The 19,173-nt window shown below is 40.1% G+C and overlaps 1 protein-coding gene across 1 annotated transcript in view; it reads left to right on the top strand.

Annotated features, from left to right (window-relative positions):
* Stk39 (serine/threonine kinase 39) overlaps nt 1-19,173 on the top strand; it is a 266,714-nt gene that overhangs the window by 138,194 nt on the left and 109,347 nt on the right. The gene's annotated exons all lie outside the window — the stretch shown is intronic.

Here is a 19,173-nt window from a genome sequence, read left to right as displayed (position 1 = left end):
GAATACTAGTATAAAACAGTTGTGCTGACCTTGAATGAGAGAAGGAGTGCTTGCAGTTGTCCTTTCTCACCCCTTCTTTCCTTGACACAGATACCTGTTTAGATTATTAGCCAAATATATGCAGTTGATTTTAAAAAGTCAAATATTTACTGGGTACCTATAATAGGCTAGGCACTATTTTAGATTGGAATATTTGACTAAAGAATCTGGAAATCTAGACATTACCTAGTATTGTTTTCCATAGTTTTTCAATTACACTATATAAATTCTGAGATTCAGTGTTAGTTTGCTCTGAGGCTTCTAGAAAATCATTTAGCATCTACAGTACTTCAACTTACAGACTCTTTATTAGTAATACCTATTTGTATAGCCCTTGTAGGCATTAAGATATCTATATAAAAATGAAGAAAGCACATGCAGTACTTAATAAATGCTAATGTTATTTTTTACCTTCAGTTCCTTTGTAGACTGTGATTCAGTCAGATGTTCTCAAACAGAATTGTATGAGGTACTTGTATAAAATCAAGCATTCAATGATATGTTCGTTTAGTCATTTCAGTCACCTTGATTGAACACCTAGAATTTTTCAGTTAGTTGTCCAGGCACTGGAGACTTAGAGATGAACTGTAAAGACAAATCCCTTTCTTGTAGGACCTCCATGAGAAAGGTTCCTCTGTGAAAATGCATGATTTGGTGGAGAGGAGACATGAGCCAAAATAGCAAACTATGCACATTTTCAGAAGGGATACTTTTATGTTTCAGATAGAAGTGGTATGGAAAGGGCTTGAATGACTGTAAAACAGCCATTTTTGCAGGTGAACCTAGGCATTTTCAAAGGAGACATCCATGTGTGTGCTATTGCCTGAATAGTGTCAGGAGCTGGTGAAGACACTCCACTAGGTAATCATCAGCTAACCATGGCTGGTGTTGGGAAATCGAATTTTAGGACCTGAAGCAGTATGTGTTAAGAAAGTTTCATAGAATAGTAAGTTAATAGCTTGTTCTTTTTCTCTCCTCTAGAGTCTTTGAGCATAATTATACCTATGCTCATTGATTCAACCTATCTATTTATAAGAGCCTAATCCAGAGTATGAATATGAAAAAGTTTCATAAGAAAGTTTATCTTTAACTCAGACATTATATCATTAATACTTTAAATCTCATTATAACATTGTAACCTGAATGCCACATCTTTCTTCCTGTAAGAAGAACTTTGAGAAAAATTGTGGCCTGATGTCCTCTATTCATTAATTATCAGTGTTCATAATGATGATCTCAAATATCTAAAAATAGCTCTATTAGGCTGCACATTTCTAAGAAAATAGACAAGTCTACAATAATTTTTAAAATTCCACCTATTTGGATTTAGTCCACAGTCCACAGGGATTCATTCTCTAAGTTTTGAAGGTGATGAACACAGTAATTTTTTTCTAGAGCAGAATTCAGTACAAAATGGCATTTTTTTTTTTTTTGAGCATACACGAAGTTTTGGGAACTGGACTAAAATGTTTCACACATACTGTCATATTCATCTGTATCATAACCTGAGAGGTAGGTATTGTGTCTGTTTTACAGATGAGGAAACTGAGACTTAGTGGCTAAACAACAACAACAAGTGATAAGATAGATGGAACTAAGTGTCATATCTGTCTGACACCAAAACCCGTATAGTGGTAGTCACCATGCCATGCTACCACTTTGTGGAAGGGCTAATTTCATTCTTGTTCTTTATTTCTTAAATTTTCTATAATTAACATGAATCAATTCGGTGTTTAAGATATCAACAGCATAATCTAATGCATGTAATTATGTTAAATTTAAAACCATATATCTTTTGTATATGGTGTGAATGTAAAAAAACTACCTGACCCTGAACACTGTATTTTCAGCCATTAAATAGATGTTATCACAATGCTTACAAATACAAAAGTATTAAGATTTCTGCTTCAGTTATTTTAAGTAAAATAACACCTATTGATTTAAGATCTTTAGTCCCAGATTCTAAATTGGTCTTCATATTTCATTGTCAACATAATTAGAGAATTGCCTTTGCACATCCTCAACCTTGGTAGGCATTTCCGTATGTGGGAAGGTCATAGGAGATTCTTGAGGAAGTTTGATGATTAAAGGAAGAGAAAGATACCTGAGTGGTTGGTGGACTCAGCATAGGTTTTTGATGAGAGCAAGGAATTTGACATTTTCCCCTCTTCCACCAGTGCTCTAACTTCATTTGAGGAGCAGCTATGGATACTGTAGGAGATAAATCAACTGTAGATGATTGAACCAAGTAATTGAAAGTGGTTTCTTTAGTTCTCCCTAGTCCAGCCCACCTCCTACAGAAGCATCTTCCTTTCTGGTATTGAGTTTACCACAAAGATCCTTTGGAGGTTTCGTCTCAGTGATTCTTGGATAGAACCCAGAAATCTGTCTTCTTTGCAATTAACCTAGATGAGTTTTATGACCAGGCATATTTGAGAGCTGCTGGGCTAGAATAAAGCCTGAATGCAGAGAAGCAGTAGGGAATGAGGGGATAATGCTGGGTTTGGTCCAGAATGTGAAGGGCATGAGATTGTAAACTGTGGGATTGGGGACACAGTGCTCTCACCTCTGAGGAGCCCATGACAGCACCTGGAGTCAGGGATCCAACTGTAGAAGTTGGATTAGAAAGAGTGGGTGGCAGTCTGAGGGAGGAGACGTGGGCTGACAGACATAGTGAGGACATCTATCTAGGCCTAAGCGGATGGTGCTATGAACCAGACCTATGGCAGAGGTGTAGGAAAGAGAGAATGAGTGACACTGAAGTGCTAGAATTGGAGGAGCCTGGTAGAGAGTAGAAGTAAAGCAGCGGAGGGAGAAGACAACAGAAGAAGGAGAGGCTGCACCCATAGGAGGACAGCAGCACCTTTATTAAAATGGTGCAAATTGGGAGGGGGCCTGGTTAGGAGGGCCAAGCAGGAGTCTGCGAGCACACATATGAGTTCAAAGCTCCGCTGGGACTTCGAGGTGAAGGTCTCCAGTAGGTAGATGGAGGTGTGTGGCTCGAGAGATTTTGATTGAGAGAGCTGTATTTAGGAGTTTTCCCTATGGAGGTGATTATGGAAACCGTATGATGAGATGAGATTGCCACCAAGGAAATTACAAAGGGAACAGCAGTGTCCTGGTGGAATAGCTAGGGAGCAGGGAGGATGAACTGTGAAGGGGGGCGAGGAAAGTACCGTCACAGGAACCCAGCAGGTGGAGCTGGGCATCAGCTTTATGTGCTGCAGCGAGGTCAACTGAGGGCTGACAAAGGGACTTTGAATTTGGTTTTGCTTTCATAGGAGGGGGAGAGGCTGGACCGCCAGGTTAATGAATGAAGAGAAGATGAGGAAATTCGGGCAGTTAATTTTTCACAGTCTGATGGTAAAGGGCAAGAAGAGACATTTACAGTTTGGGATGTGAGGTTTTGAGGTCCGTGGAGACCTGTGTTAATCCCAAAGCTCAGTGTCGGGTAGGGGAGACACAGAAGGTAAGTGAGCCAGAGTGGCAGTCGGGGGATCCTAGAGGGCAGTGGTTCACAGACAGGTACTCATTCATTCAGTGAAAATTATTCTTTTTCATATATCATGTATCAGCACTGTGCTAAGGCTAGAGACAAGACAGTCTTATTCTCTGGGTAACGTAAGAATGGGAGTGGGCAGTGTGGACTGGAGCCTGGGTGACTAGGGAGAGTGATGGCCTTGCGTGTTAGGGAAGGAGACCCACCCATCAGAGCAGATGCTGTGTTAGTGTGGTACTGGAGCTGAGGAGTGTGCAGGGTGTGGTGGGCAAGGACTGCATGGAGGACGTGGTACTCCTATTGTCCTATGTGGGATAGATGGTGGTCTTCCTTCTTTAGACAGAAAGAAAGCTTATAAGCACTGGTGAATGCTTTGGAAACATTGGAAAAGTCATGGTTTTTATCATCAGAACAGAGGGAAGATATGCAGAGGCTGCATGGGTGGGCAGGAGGTGGAATACAGTGTCTTGAAGAGCTCAGGGTTGGTTGGTTAGTTTCCTGGGAGTGCTCGGAAACTGAGATAAGAATTTAATGAGAGATATGCAACAATCCAATTTTCCCATAGAAAGAGCTCCCTGCCAGCAGTATGTTGGATGGTAGGAGAGGCAGGAATAGAAGGGAGGCCAGCCTAGTCGACTGGTGTCACATGCATCTGAGAACTGGTGGGGAGTTAGGGAAAGGTTCAGCAAGAAGAGTTGACATGACTTAGGTTTTGAAAGGTTTTCCTGAGGGAGGGAGGTTGAGATTTTGAAGGACAGGAAGAGATCTGTGGAAAGTTTGAAGTTGATTTCCTGCTTTTGGACGTGGAGACTGTTTGCAAGGTGGGAGGAAATGTTTTTTGGGGGAAGATGCAGAACACTCAATGTGTTGAGCTTGAGGTGCTTATGGTTCATCCAAGTAGAGACAGAAACATACGCCTGCAAAGAATAAAAGGCCGTGGCCTGGAGAGGAAAAAATGTATGTCCACAACACAGGAGAGGTGGCTGAGACCACTGTGTGCAAAAGACACCACAGATGTGTAGTGTACATAAAGCCTCTTGTGCAAGAACTGATTGTTTTGTGAATTTTCTGTGTGTGTTCTTGCTTTTCTTCTCTTAGCTCTACAATATAGCTTTTGCACTTTTACTGGGGTTGGAGGAACAAAGGGAAAAAAAAGACAATAGTAACCAAAGACACTTAGTTTTACTACTGATTAGCAGACACCACAAAAGATTGGATCCTACAGTGAGGCTTGTGTGATTATGAAGCTCACTTTGGTACCAATTCTTGCTCTACTCCATCCTTACCATGAACCCTCCGACTCTGATTTCCTTTTTTACTATATTTTATTTTTTATTAACCCATGAGAATATATGACTGTGTTATTTCTTGGTTTCTTTTCAAATCAGTGGCTGGTCAGATACTGTTTTTGTTAGGAAAATACATGAATTAGAATATATGGTTTTTCTAGAACCTTTTACAGGGAAATCCATGTCATTTATTTTGCTGCTCTGGCAGTCTCTTTTTAGTATGAAATAAATTAGCAAAAATAGAATTTATGACCCTTTTCAGTATTGAATTGAAGCACAGTTGAGACATTATTCCAGAAATAAGACTCCTGTCTGGAGCATTTTTGCACTGGAGCCTTGTACCATAGCTTTCATTTATTACCGAGGATTAATTTTCCTGGTGATGTAAAGGGCAGGCGTCTTATCTTTCTGGAGGTAATGTTTTCTGTAAGAAGTAGGACAAACAATGAAGCTGTTAGTCTATTGTTTTGGTTGAAAAAACATTCGATAATTCAGAACTTGCTTGAGCAGCTATGTTGCCTGGCTTCTTAGGCAACACCCCACAATGATCTGTTAGAGATTTAAAGGTGTGAACTGCTTGTACACTTTGTTTAAATCCTGGTTTTGAATAAATAAACTAAAAAAGTCATTTTTGAGTCAGAGGGACAAAAAATTGAACATGGATACTACTAGTAAGGACTTGTTAGTGATTTTGAAGATGGTTTTGTGATCATGTTTTTAAATATCCCTATTTATTAGAGATGAATACTAACATACTTACAAGGAAAATGATATGATGTCTGGGATTTGCTTCGAAAGTACTGAGGCAGAAAGAGTCAGGATATATAGATGAAATTTGATAATTGCTGTTGGTGGATAAAAGAGGTTTCTTATACTAATGTATTTTATATATTACTTTTATTTTATAATGCACTTTTATATATTTATGAACGGCATTGAAAAAAGATTTGTCCTGGGCTGGGGATGTAGCTCAGTGGTAGGGTGCTTGCTCAGCATGCCCTGGGTTTAATTCCTAGTGCTTTAAAAAAACCAAACCAAACCAAAACAAAAAACAGATTTATCCAAAGTCAATGTGGTAACCAAGAAAAGGAGGATGTTGAAGGTCTGTTCTTAAATAGCATCTCACTCTTCCTGACTCATAGGGTAACAACCTTTTTGACTCAAGAACCAATGCATATGACTCCCCAGCTGAACTGTTGTCTGGGTGACAGTGATACTGTACCCCCCCCACACCAGGGTGTGGGCAGGTTTCTGGGCAGTTCCTACTCCATGTTTCTCATTGGCTTCAGCCTCCAGTGGAAATGGAAGTGCAGGGGATTCCTGATCTTCTGACATTTTTGTGACTTTCGAATGCATGAGACATGGGATGAGCTATTTGGAGGCATGGTCTATAACGAAATGGACAGTAGAAAATTTAAATATAAGGGATTTCTGCATATTGGCTTGTGGTACAGTTATTGGCTCTTCTTTCTTGTAAGTTCAAACCTGCAGTGGAATCAGACCCCCTCAATTTTTTCAAAACAAAGTAAAAGTAAGTGTTTCACAAGCGTGTGTGTGTGTGTATGTGAACTAACCTCTCATCTGAAGACTCTGCCCTTTGCAGATGGCATGGTAGTGAAATGTGTTGGTTACACAGGAAAATGATTTCAGTGAACCAACACAGACGTGTTTGCTTCTTTGAATTATTCCCATCACGAGAGGATGCTAATATATCATCTCAGAGGCAGATGGGCCCATCCATTTTGATCATCAGCTCCACTGTTGTTTGGCATTTAGAACTGTGCCTTTCCTCTCAGGATCTTCAGATAGATCTTCTTAAAGGAAGGCCCAGAGTTTTCCTGATGCCAGCTGCTGCTTCGCTTAAGCAGATAGAGTAAATTAAGCCCTTCAGCCGCCCTGTGAGCATTTCTGTTAACATGGCACTCCAGTGGGAGGAGCCATGATAGATGCTATAACTACAAAGGATAATAGTTTTCTGAGGACATGATGGTGAGTCTTTGGGTTTCAGGGTGAGGTAGGTTGGCCCGGAAATTTCCTGTGTCTGTGTTTTAGACTAGGATCATTCATTTGTTCATTTATTCAACTAGTACTTCTAAGTACCCACTGTACATTGGTAGTATCTGTAATGGGTGGCAATCCACAGGGGTGAACAGTCCTTCACAGAGCTGGGATTTCTGTTCCCTGTAGCAAATTTCAGTTATATTGGATCTGGGGATTATGGATGTAAGGAGCTACAAGGGTTTCAGGAACTAATGTGGACTTCCTAATTTGCCTTTTACCCCTATCCCTTTAATAACTCTGATGTTGCGTTACTAATCCCGAGCATCCCTGAAGGTAAACTGGTGGGAAAGATTCCCTTATGGAGCAAGGTTTGCTTTTTTCTGGCAACAAAGTGTCATTCATTCATTCATTCAAAGAATATATATTTGGTTCCTACTAAGTGCAAGATATTCTAAATATAAGGGTTCAGAATAGATTTAACTACATCTTACCCTTGGGATCATGGGGTAGCTCTATTTTTTTCTTATATGCTAGAACATTTTCTTAACATCTTTGGAATTTTGTAGCACATACCAACTTAACAAAAACAACAGAGTTGAAGACGTACTGTAAAACAACAACAGCTACCTGGCTAATTGTAAAGCCAGAGCATTAATAAACATGAACTTGTATCATTGATTGCATTTTCTGTGTGTCAAAATTTTTGATAATGGTTTCACTGACTGGACCAAATTGTTTATTGTAGTGCAAGTTTTCAGTCCAGGATTCGTAGCATAAAAATGAAACATTAAAAATGTTGGGAATCCTAAATTGCTACATTTATACAATAAATACAGATGAAGGTAACTTGATGTTCTTGTTTTAACTCTGTTGTTATGCCAACGTTTTAAAGGTTTTTTTTTTTTTTCATTTTTCGTTCTTTAAAAGTTGTTTCATAGCTCATCTTTCTATTATTCCCTTGTCTTCCGAAACAGAAGTCCTCATCTTTTTTTGCATGGCCATGTTCTCAAGGTTTTTAAAAGTGTAATTTTTAGTTTTAAATGTTTGTTTTTTAACAAGTGTCATACATAATAACGACAATGATCCAAATAATGTCAAAGACACACTGGGCAACGAAGGCAGAGGGAGTGCTTCTTCTCTCCTCATGCTCCTTCAGCAAAGCATTCTTGGTCTTTCTCCACCCAGTGATATGTCTGATTGGTGACTTTGGAGGGAGAAGTCAGGCACCATTCCCCCCATCCTCCCTTTCTCCTGGAGTGCCCTGGGTCACTGTGGCCCGGCCTGTGTGAGGGAGGAATGTGCTGGGCAGCATTGCTGGGGACCAAATAGGTAAGTCTCGTCTAAATCCAGGGATCAGTCTCTGTGGAAAGGCTGCTCACTCAGTGAGCAGTCTCCAACAGCACCTTTGCGATTTAAGGGTGATGTTTTGGCTCCAATATGCTTATTGGTCTTATTTCTAAATTAGTGCAGAATTAGGGAGACAGGTGTTTTCTACTGGGACTCCTTTCACTGTGTACAGCATAGTGAAAAAGAAGTCCCCCCCTTTCAACCCGGGAGCCATCACCACATTTTGTGAACCTTTCCAGAAATGCTCTCTGTGCATGTAGACATACCTAGAAACACATATGTATCCCTCCTTTTGTTTTCTTTTGTACAGTGATGGACACTTTGTTATCTGTTAGGTTTTTCTGATTATTTTATCTTAACAGTCTGTTTGATGCTTTTAATCAGCTGCACACTATTCCATACATAATCTGGATGTTTATTAATTTTACAACCAGAAAGAATAACCATGCTTCCATGTGAAACCCTTACCCTGATCAGTAGTAGACACTGCAGAGCTCTGCTGCAGGGAGCCCAGGATGGCAGCTGCCTCCCAGGCATTCTCTTCCTTGTGGAAGAGGCATATTATGTGTCTCAGTCTATGCAGGTGATGAGACTTGGCCCTTGATTATGGCCAGCATGCTGGAAATTTGCTGTGCGTGGAAGTACTTTTTCTGTCATTTAACCAGGAACGATGAGCTGAGTAATATCTGAAATGTATCTGTAGGGTCGTTAGTAAGCATTTTTTTTCCCAATAAAACTCCTTGTTACTGATATCTAAAAGTTATTCTAAAATGTTCCCATAAATTTATGTTTCAAAATCAGATGTCTTAGTGAAATTATAATATTACAGCTATCCTCTGTATTACATTCTGTGTGAGAGTTGCTGAGTCTGGATGTAGTTTTCACTGCACAAAAATCAATACATTTGAGTATCTTTCCAAGCTTTTTTCCTGTTCCATTATTCTGTAATTAGAGTTGGTTCTTAACAGAAGGTTACCAAGGTGGTGGTGTTGATTATAGTACTCAGACTTAACATAAATGATGTTTAACCAGTAACTAACCCCTATTCTTGATTTTAGGTGTCTTTTCATGGTAAGAATCCAGTCTCTGATAAGTTACCATAGTTTGTACCACCTTCGTTACTTTTTATTTTATTGTCCTTTCTGCTCAGTTCCTCTTAATATTTCACTTGGAGATATTACCACATTACACTAACAAAACCTGTGGATGCTGTTATTGGCGTGTTCTTTGCTAGCTAATTTGCCTTTTGCCTGTAAATGCCCATAGTGAGGCTTCTGGGTTTAGTGTGTGGCTCAGTCAGGCTACAGTCAGAGAAACAGAACCAGTAAGAGTCATATAAAGAGATATATTGCATAGAATTGGATTGCTGGAGTAGGAAGCTGGTTAACCAGGCTGAAGTTCACAGTACAAGCTGTTAGGAGGGGCAGGTGGGAACCCAAAGTAAAGTTTTTCAACTGATTGAGTGTGGCCCCCCAGATCATCAAGGATAATTCCCCTGGCTTCTGATCGGGCATGAACTCTAATTTTATCTACTAAATGCCTTCACAGCCATGCCTAGGGGAGGGCTCAAAGGAATAATGTGACTGTTGCATAGCCAGGATGACACCTGGAACTGCCCACCACAGTGTTTCTGAGTCACTGTGAGCATTCTTCTGGCTCTAACGGTCTAGCTCCCCTCCTGGAGCCATGTTCAGTTGGCTGTAGCCTCTCTCACTCCCCAGGGCTCCTTCTTCTGCAGTTAAGTTAGCTCATAACTTGCTGCTGTATCCAGGCAGCTTTGCCTCTGCTCCAGGGCCAGACATGATTTTCCCCTTTGGTTTTACCAGAAGCAAGAAGCGTTTGCTCATCTGTGTTATTTGTCTTACAGGATGGAACATTCCTATTGTTTGCCTTAATAGGTAAAGTTACAGATCCGCCTGGCACCCGTTCCAGCAGAAGCTTTAGTTCCCAAAGACAATAGTTGCAAAATTGGATGCTGCTTTCTTGGCTTGTCGCTGTTGTCATTGTTCTTTGTCGCCCTCACTTGGGGAAATGTCATATTGAAGTTCTGATAGGATTAAAACAGAATAAGAAGTCTAATTGCTTCTGTTTTTTTTTTTTTTTTTTTTTGGGGTGCCATCTTTTTCATAAGAGTTTCCTTCAAACTTCCAGAACATTCTCTTTTGAGACTGCCTTTTCATGTTGGAGTTCCAAAGTTACAAAATTCCATTGTCATTATCTGAAGAGCAACATTTATCAAATTTGATTCTGTTCATTTTTAAAAAATGGTAAAACATTATAAGGAAGTTGTTACAAGGTGTCCTTCAATGAACTAGCCCAGTGTTTTGAGTCCTTTATTATTAACTTATGAGAGTCTTTTGTTTCTCTAGAAGTTCTTTGAATAACCTATAGAAACTTCATATGCTCATATCTTTAGTCTGTCCTTTTACATTCGAAAGAAAAGAATGCTAAATTTTAGCAGAACTAGATAAGCAAGGGGTCAGCAAAATGTTAATGGGAATCACTGGCAAAAAGGGTCAAGATTTAGCTGTAGCCACTTATCTATGATTAATAGAAATGGTCTCTTTTCTTCTTGGTATTTTAATATGTAATAACATGGTCAGATGGAAATAATTTGTAAATTTAAGTTAAAACCCGAGTGTTCGGAGGCCCAGAAGTCCATAACTGGAAAACACTGACCAAGAAGCAAAGTATGACAGGTCTCTTATATGGCAAGGAAAGGCAGGTCTCAAATGTTGTGTCCTTGCTTATTTAAAGAATTACTAAGTGTACAAAAATGAAAGTTAAATTTAGTAAATCTCCTAACATAGTCCTTATCCTGTCTAACTAATTATATATAACAAATCACCTTAAACCTATGCCTTGAAACAACAACAGTTCTTTCATTAGGTCTCCCAGTTCCTGTGGGTAAGGCCGGTTGGTTTCTGATCTCAGGCAGCCTCAGCTTCAGTCAGGAGGTGGTCAGGCCTCTCTTCTCAGGGCTTATCTGGGCCACCTGGCAGTGTGAAGGCTGCAGGTCAGTTGGATGCCTGAGGATTTCAGCTCTTAGTGTTCCAGTGAGCTCAGTGGAAGGCTTGTCACTTTTTCTCATTTAGCCTTGGAAGGTTTTTTGATCTGCCTCATTCTGATGGCTATGGGTGAGGCACTAACCCATACAGATTAAAACAAAGGGTGCTGGACTCCATCTCTTGACATTGGAGTTGCAGGATTATAGAAGAACCTGTGGGACAGAAGATCTTTTTAAATATATTTATTTTATTTCATTTTTTAATTTTTATGTGGTGCTGAGGATAGAACCCAGTGCCTCACTCATGCTAGGCAAGCGCTCTACCACTGAGCCACAACCCCGGCCCCCACAGAAGATCTTATTAAGGGCATCTTTTTTATAGAGGGACACAATACCTTTATTTTATTTATTTATTTTTATATGGTGCTGAGGACTGAATCCAGTGCGTCACTGTGCTTGGGAAGCACTCTATCTACCACTGAGCCACAACCGCAGCCCTTCAGGGCATCTTTGGAAAAAGACTATTCTCTCTTCTACCCTCTGGCCATGACAGTTCACATCTCTCCCACACACAAAATACACTCTCACACTACTGAGATCCTCCAGAGTCTCATCCTATTATAGCATCAGGCTTAAAGTGAAGGATTTGTCATCTAAACCAGATCCGAGTAGAGATAAAGATCCTCAGGACCAGTTCCAAAATACAACAGGGGGACACACATCTTAGAGGCTGGCCCCAAAAGAGGAAGCAGTGGGACATGAGTCTAGAGTGATTCTGGAATCTAGTCAGGTGCATGGGGCCACTTCCTTGACCAGGGCACCGTCTTCTTCCACTGTTTTCTGTGGCTCTCGGTTTCAGTCTCTGGGCTCTTGGTTTTGCTCTCTAAGTCATCCTTCCTTTTCCATAAGAAAGAGCCAGTGTTTGTTGCTCAGTAGCCTTCTCAGACTGCCTTTGCTCTCAAGTTTGGGAATTTGAAGGCCCTTTTTTACTTGGCACTCCTTCTTTTCTTTTAGTTTATTTAACCTGGCAACATTTCATAGTACACATATCTAAATAACTTTGTGGGTTTTCTATGGGTTTTATTGGATTCATTCCATTAGACAAGATCCACATGAAAGGTGCTTTGTCTACCAGGGGCTCCCTATGAGGTGGAATCGGGACAACACCTTTATGAGCCTTAGAAGACTTGTTATTTAATTCAGGGCCTCTGCAAGGCAAGTTTTTAGGATCCTTGTTAGACCTCAGGTATGTTTCAAAGTGTCTATGAGGCAATACCTTAGATCTTTCAGAAGTCTCAATAATGGGTCATGCCATTTCACCCTGACTTTGGTGTTTGCTCTGAAGCTGTTTCTTGGTTTGAGAATTGTTTAATGTTTGGAGAAGCTGGGAGTGAGAAGCAATTTTATATTTCATAGTTTGTTCCTTAGCTCATCTCTCTCTGCTCACATTTTATCATAGGCAGGGAGTATAATCTAGGTGTCACTTTAAGTGTTCTGCCTGGAAATCTCTTTAGCTAGATCATTGAATTCGTTAGGTACATTTCTGTTTCCCTCTTTGCCATAGATGTCAGTGTCACTGCAAAACAAGGTCCCCCTCTCCTCCAGCTTCCAGCAACATCTTTCTCACTTTAAGCCCTCACTGACAACTTTCTTAAATCAACAGCAGTCATTTTATTATCTTGCACTGTTTGTGTGTCAAGAATTTGGAAAGGACTTGCCTGACTTGGGGTCTCTCAGTGCTTGCTGTCAGCCACTATGGAAGCACATCTGACTGCCATGGGATGTCTATGATTGCTGTTGCTTTGAGTCGCTCAGTTTGGGGTGATTAGGTAGGTGTTGACAGTGACTGGGACAATTAATATACTGATTTCTTCCTACTGTTATCACCCTAAAGTTCCAGTACATTTTCTGCTCTACTTTCAGAAATCTCAAATTCAGCCAGGCATGGTGGCGCACACCTGTAATCCCAGTGGTTCTGGAGACTGAAGCAGGAGGATCGTGAGTTCATAGCCAGTCTCAGCAACTTAGCGAAGCCCTAAGCAACTCAGTGAGACCCTGTCTCTAAATAAAATATTTAAAAAAAAGACTGGGAATGTGGCTCAGTGGTTATTTTCCTGTTACCCCTCAAAAAATAATTCCAAATTCAACCTTTCTCCTACCTCCCATACATGCTTGAATGCTTTCTTCATTTTCCCATCATCTGAATTCCAGACCTTCTGATGGAGTGTACAACAGAGGTGTGAACTCACAGGCCAAACTTGTCCTGTTGACGCATTATTCTTTATTTTTTATTTTTTTGGTACCAGGGATTGAACCCGGGGCGCTTAACCACCAAGCCCCATCATCAGCCCCTTTTCAGTATTTTATTAGAGACAGAATCTCATTGAGTTGCTTAGGACGTCACTAAGTTGCTGAGGCTCAGTTTGAACTCGTTATCCTCCTGCCTCAGCCTCTAGAGTTAATGGGATTACAGGCATGTACCACCACACCCAGCTGATGTATTATTCTTTAGGGTGTGCAGAGAAATTAAAAAAAAAAAAACAACAACTTAACATTTTTATTAACATTTTTAAAAATCAAGAGAAGTCACGTAAAAATCCAAATTATCTATTTCAGAAAAATCAGATCTGGCAATGCTGAGTCTGCCTGCTGTCAATCTACCTGGATGCACCCTTAGGGGGAGACAGGTTCTCGCCTGGTCACCCATGTCTTCAGCTGGCTGGCTTTCTGCATTTTCTGATTAGCTCTCGCAGGCCTTTGGATTTGTTATAGTTCTTTAAACAGCTTATTTTTAGCCATTTCCTTGAACTAACCCCTAGAACCCACTACCTTGTGATCCATCCATGTTACAAGACACAGTAGGACTCATTAAGTTTTCACTTTTTCTGGGTAAAATAACTTCTCTTACTCTGCACGCCCAGCTCTCTTATGAATGTCTTAATAACAGATACTCTCTAATACTATCCCTTGAAAGTTATCCTCTCTTCTATGGTCTCACAGATTTATATTTTTGTTATAGCACTCACTCTTTATTGAAATGATTATCTTAAATATTGTCCATCTCTCTGAACTATGAATTACTCAAGGTAGAGGCTTTGATTTTTCTTCATCTTTGATCTAGACCTTGTTACAAAGGTAGGTTGTTCAATAAAACGTTGTTGACTGAATGAATAAAAAAGTGATTTTGAAAAATGGCTAAGGCAAGCTTTCTGCCCTGAGGAGGTATACAGTTGATAGTTCATCCATCAAAGGCAATGCTAAGCAGAATGGCATAAAGTACAGGCAAAATTGCAAGTGGGAGCTCCACTAAAGTCCCTTGGATTGGCAAAAAATTGATAAATAGATCCCACAGAAAGGCAGATCAGGCCAAGGTATGCATGTAATATACATGTAAAATGGTAGAGTTGGGGATAGTGTGGCAATTTGTACATAGCTGGATGGTAGGATGTCTAAAGGGAAGTGGTGGGAAATAAGTTTTGGGGGTAGAGTATGAGATACTTGAATGTTAAAGACTCTGGACACAGCCTGTCTATGATAATGAACACTAAGAAAGTGCTCGTGTGCTCCTGTGGCAAAACAAAGGATAAAAGAGGGAAGCGATTTGATGCTCAGAGACTGGTCAGTAGTTTGTTTTATTAGGAGAGGCCAGAGATCACTGTTGAAGGGACCTGATGTACAGTAGCAGTTGAGGAGGTCAATTTACAAAATGTAATGTCGGATAGATCTGAGTGTGAGGAAAGATCAACATGTATTAATAACAATATCACCCGTGATGTCTTGAGTGTTTATTATGTTTAAGCCTCATGGTAGGATCTTTATATGACTGTGCTTTTTGCCACCATGGTGGGGATGTGGGTGGCAGTCTGGGGGGCATGGGGAGCTGTTAACTCAGACAACACTGGAGAGAGTCTGAAGGAAGCAGGGGGTGGAGGATTAACAAATGGGTTGGAGGTAACAAATTCAGTCTTGAGAAATGGCTGAGATGTTCATATCCAGCCAAGCACATGAAAAACAAGATGAGGAGATGAAGTTTCCAAGGACATCTCAAGTTGTATGCAGGGGAGGAACAGCCATGTTTCTGGTAAAGACAGAGTACAAAGAATAGCAGGAGGCAGAGAAGGATAAGAGAGGTAGAAGGAACAATGTCATGAACACAGGATTGAGAGAGCTTAAGGTCAAAGAATAGGGTCAGCTGTGTTTGCAAGAGATGGTGAATGTATGTCCAGGATAATCCCAGGGCTGGCTTCTCAGGAATGGGTTGAATTGAGGGACCGTATGGACAGGGGCCAGTGCTGGGGTACCAGGAAGTACAGCATGGAGCGTCAGCTGTGGGCTTCAAGTTTTGCATGATGGGGGAGTAAAGCGGGCAGGCAGGAGAGGACCTAGGCTGGAGGGGACAGTGAGGCCAGGCATCAGGCGCAGAATGGAGGTACTGCTGAGAGAGGTGGTGCTCAGAGGGGGCGATGCCAAACTGTGAGCTGCAGAGACAGTAAAATATTTACTGCTGAAACCTTATCGAAGTCTCATTATGTTTGTTAATATTCGATCACATAGAAGGCTTTTTGTTTGCTTGGCAGTGCCTCAAGTACATTATAAACAGAAATTAATTAGAAACATTTTATATACTTCAAGTTAATGGGATGCCTGAGACCAGAAATGTCACTGACTGCTGCCTTCTGTTCTGTCCTATGTGTCCTCGATGGGCAGACAGAGGGTGAGCTCCCTGGATGACCCAGGTTTAGTCGGTGGTTGGGCACACTGTAGCTTCATCAGGTAGAGGAGAGGTCAGCCCAACCATAGGGTTTCCAGTAAGGAGGAAATCATTCATATGAAGTCCCATGTCCAGGATGAAGTTAATGTGGCAGTGGAAGAAGCTGGCAGGTGGTTCAGATGGGCATGCCAGATTGAGAACCATTCTACTAAACTGTGGTCAGTATTTCTTTGGGTCACATTTATCATAGTATGTTGGAGTCACACACTTCCTTTTCTCACATCGAATGCCCTGCCTAGAAAGTTCATCTTTTGGCTCCCTTATATTTTCCCCCATATTCTTCCTCCCTGTTCTGGTGTCAGAGGCCAAGCAGCCCCCCCTGAGATCCTGTACCACCTCTCACTTATAGAAAGCTCCTGCTCAGAGGGACACTAGAATGATTAGGCAGAGCACTCTGGCGACTTTTCTTTCTACCTTGCTGCCCTGTTCTTCCCCTGGCTGCTGTCTCCCAGCCCTGCCTTGGACATCTGGCCTGGTGGCCACCAGAACTGACCAGTGAGCCACACAGCTCCTCTGTCTGTCCAGCTGAGCCCATCTTCTCCCTTTGTCAGAATCATAACTTTGGTTCTTTTATTTAATGAATTTTCATAAAAATGTTGTATAGAGAATGTGAATATTGCTCTCCTTTTCAGGTTTGTATAAATATAACTGTTTAATTGTATTTTATTTCCAGTATGGGAATAAATAGTGTTGCATGCAAAACATTTTCTAACCTCATTATTGTTGACTATGACTTGAGGAATTTGTGGAATTATGAATTCCTCTAGGTGCTACTTAATTTGAGCTTGTTTCTCATAGAAGCACTGAAGTTTGTTTTTTTTAAACTATTGACCAAAAATAGAGAACAAATCATTCTACTACCTCTTGGTTTTACTAAATGAGCAAATCATTTAATTGAATAGGAATGATACAAATAGAATTCTAAGGTAAATAATCTCCCTTGTCGTCATCGAGGAGATAGGGTGAGAATAAAAAGTATCACACACCTTTTTTTGGAGTTTTTAATTTTTTAAACTCTTCTCCAGTTCCTAAATAAGAAGATCATTTGCTAAACTAAATGAGGCTTAGCTGCCTTGCTTCTAAAAGGTAAAAGTTGTTCTTCATCTCTACAAACTCCCTACAAGGATGTAACTTTGTAAAATTGATTTCTGTTCTTTCACTAGAAGTCACTGTCATATAAATACACCGTGAAACCTGGATTTCAAATTTTGCTGCAAGTTTATTCCTAGGAGTAGGCCAGGGGGACATTCTCAAAGACAAACTTGGCCTCTTGTTCTCGCCACTGTTATATCTATATGTTTCCCTACCTAGATTTTTGAATGTTCTTTGTCTTAATTTAGTCAATATTTATACTTAACTTGTTTAACTAATATTTGTCACGTAAAGGCTTGGTCCCATCATTTTTTTTTAAGTGTGTAGGACTGTAATCCTAGACCTTTTTTTTTTATTTATCTTTCTCTTTTCTAGCAAATAAAACTGAAAGAGACAACCAGGGTTCTGAGATAAAATAGAAATGGAAGAGGCCATTTTATTGTTTGTAGTTTGATCTGCTTGTGGAAATGGAACTGATCTTGTAAACACAGACCCAGAGAGGGGAGGGCGTGAGCTAGGGTACATAGCTGGGCTGTTTCCAGGAAGAACTTTCCTTGGTGTGATCTCTTGAAGAATACTAATTCTCATAATTTTAGTAAGGTAGAGTTTTATTCTGTTCCTGACACATAGTTTTCTCACTTATTGGATAATAGTTTGTTTTATAACAGATAAAGCTTTAAATTTTTTTCTTTTCAGTGCAGTCTTTGACACATGGCCCTTGCCATGATCAGTGTTGCCAAGAAAATAATTCATTTTATTGTATATGTCAACAGAAAATTATTTTCTTTTCCCTTAGTAATTTCTTTGTAGCTTTAAAATGAGCAATCTCTTCTGAAAATCCTGAAGTGTATTTCAGCATTTTTTTTTCTATAGTACTTTGCCATCATCCATAAGCACCATTAAAATCAGTATCATTAGAACAGGATTTTATAGGAACTCAAAATCTAAGTGGAATAAATATCTTACATCAAGCACTCAAGGGGTTTTAACTAAGTCCTAAGTGTTTCAAAGGTGAATTCATTAAGAAATATATTTTTTTTTGGATTGGGGAAAAAAAAAACTTTTAAAATAATCATAACTATATGCAATTACTAATAACTTTTTACTTGCCTTTTAACTTTCTCTGTTGGAGCTCAGATATTCTAGACCAAGTGATCAGGATTACTTTTGCAGATTACATGGCAATGCCCTCCAATTTAACTTAACTGTGAGCATGTGCTGCTTGTGGCTTCACATTGACCTGAGTTGTATAAATAGTTGCTTTAGATTTAAGTTCTTTGGTGCTTCCTTTGTGTTTAATGGTGTGCCTGTGATATAATTAAATCATTTCTATTATGGGAAATGGCCTTTCTTCATATCACACTCTTTCAGAGTCTTCACAGGACATTTTTCAATCACTTCTTTCTGATAGTCATTCAATGGCATAAAGAGATTGGTAGTCTGAAGCTTCGTTTCTCCCTAGATTTTGTCTTCATAGCATTGTCATCTCAGGGCACTTTCTGGGCCTTCATCTCCTTGTCTGTAAAATGAAGGGGTTGAATTGGAAGTCAGAAAGGTCATTTGTACTTCAAGATCCTCTGATTCACTGGGCCATGAGCTGTTACATCACATCATCTTCATCTGCTACAGTGTTTTGTTTAATTATGACTCAGTACATTTTTTCCCCACTTTCAATTCTTATCCTTTATTTTAGTTCTAGAATAGAAGTAGACTCATGAACCTTAAGATTTAGGGTTTTTTTTTTGTTTGTTTGTTTGTTTCACTATACTTTTTAATAAGGCAAATTACTTTGGTTAGAGGCTCATTCTCAGTCATCCTGTCCTTTTAAAAATGTTACTTTACCACAGACATCTGGAAGGCATGCCCCATGGATTACATTTCTATCCTAGTTAGGAAGGAAGGAGGGAGGGAAGGAGGGAGGGAGGGAGGGAGGGAGGGAGGAAGGAAGGAAGGAAGGAAGGAAGGAAGGAAGGAAGGAAGGAAGGAAGGAAGGAAGGAAGTTAGTTGAAATAGTTGAGGAAGCCAGCCTGATTATAACCTAAATACTAGCAAGGCTGTGGATGATCATGCTGCATGGGTACAATCTCACAAGTCTCTAGTGTACTACACAAAGTCTGTTAGGATTAGC

This window comes from Marmota monax, unplaced genomic scaffold (genome assembly GCF_021218885.2).
Source record: "Marmota monax isolate L192 unplaced genomic scaffold, Marmota_monax_Labrador192_F-V1.1 WCK01_AAM20220418_F8-fsc00007, whole genome shotgun sequence".
Lineage (NCBI taxonomy): Eukaryota > Metazoa > Chordata > Mammalia > Rodentia > Sciuridae > Marmota > Marmota monax.
This window is presented reverse-complemented; position numbering and strand designations above follow the sequence as displayed.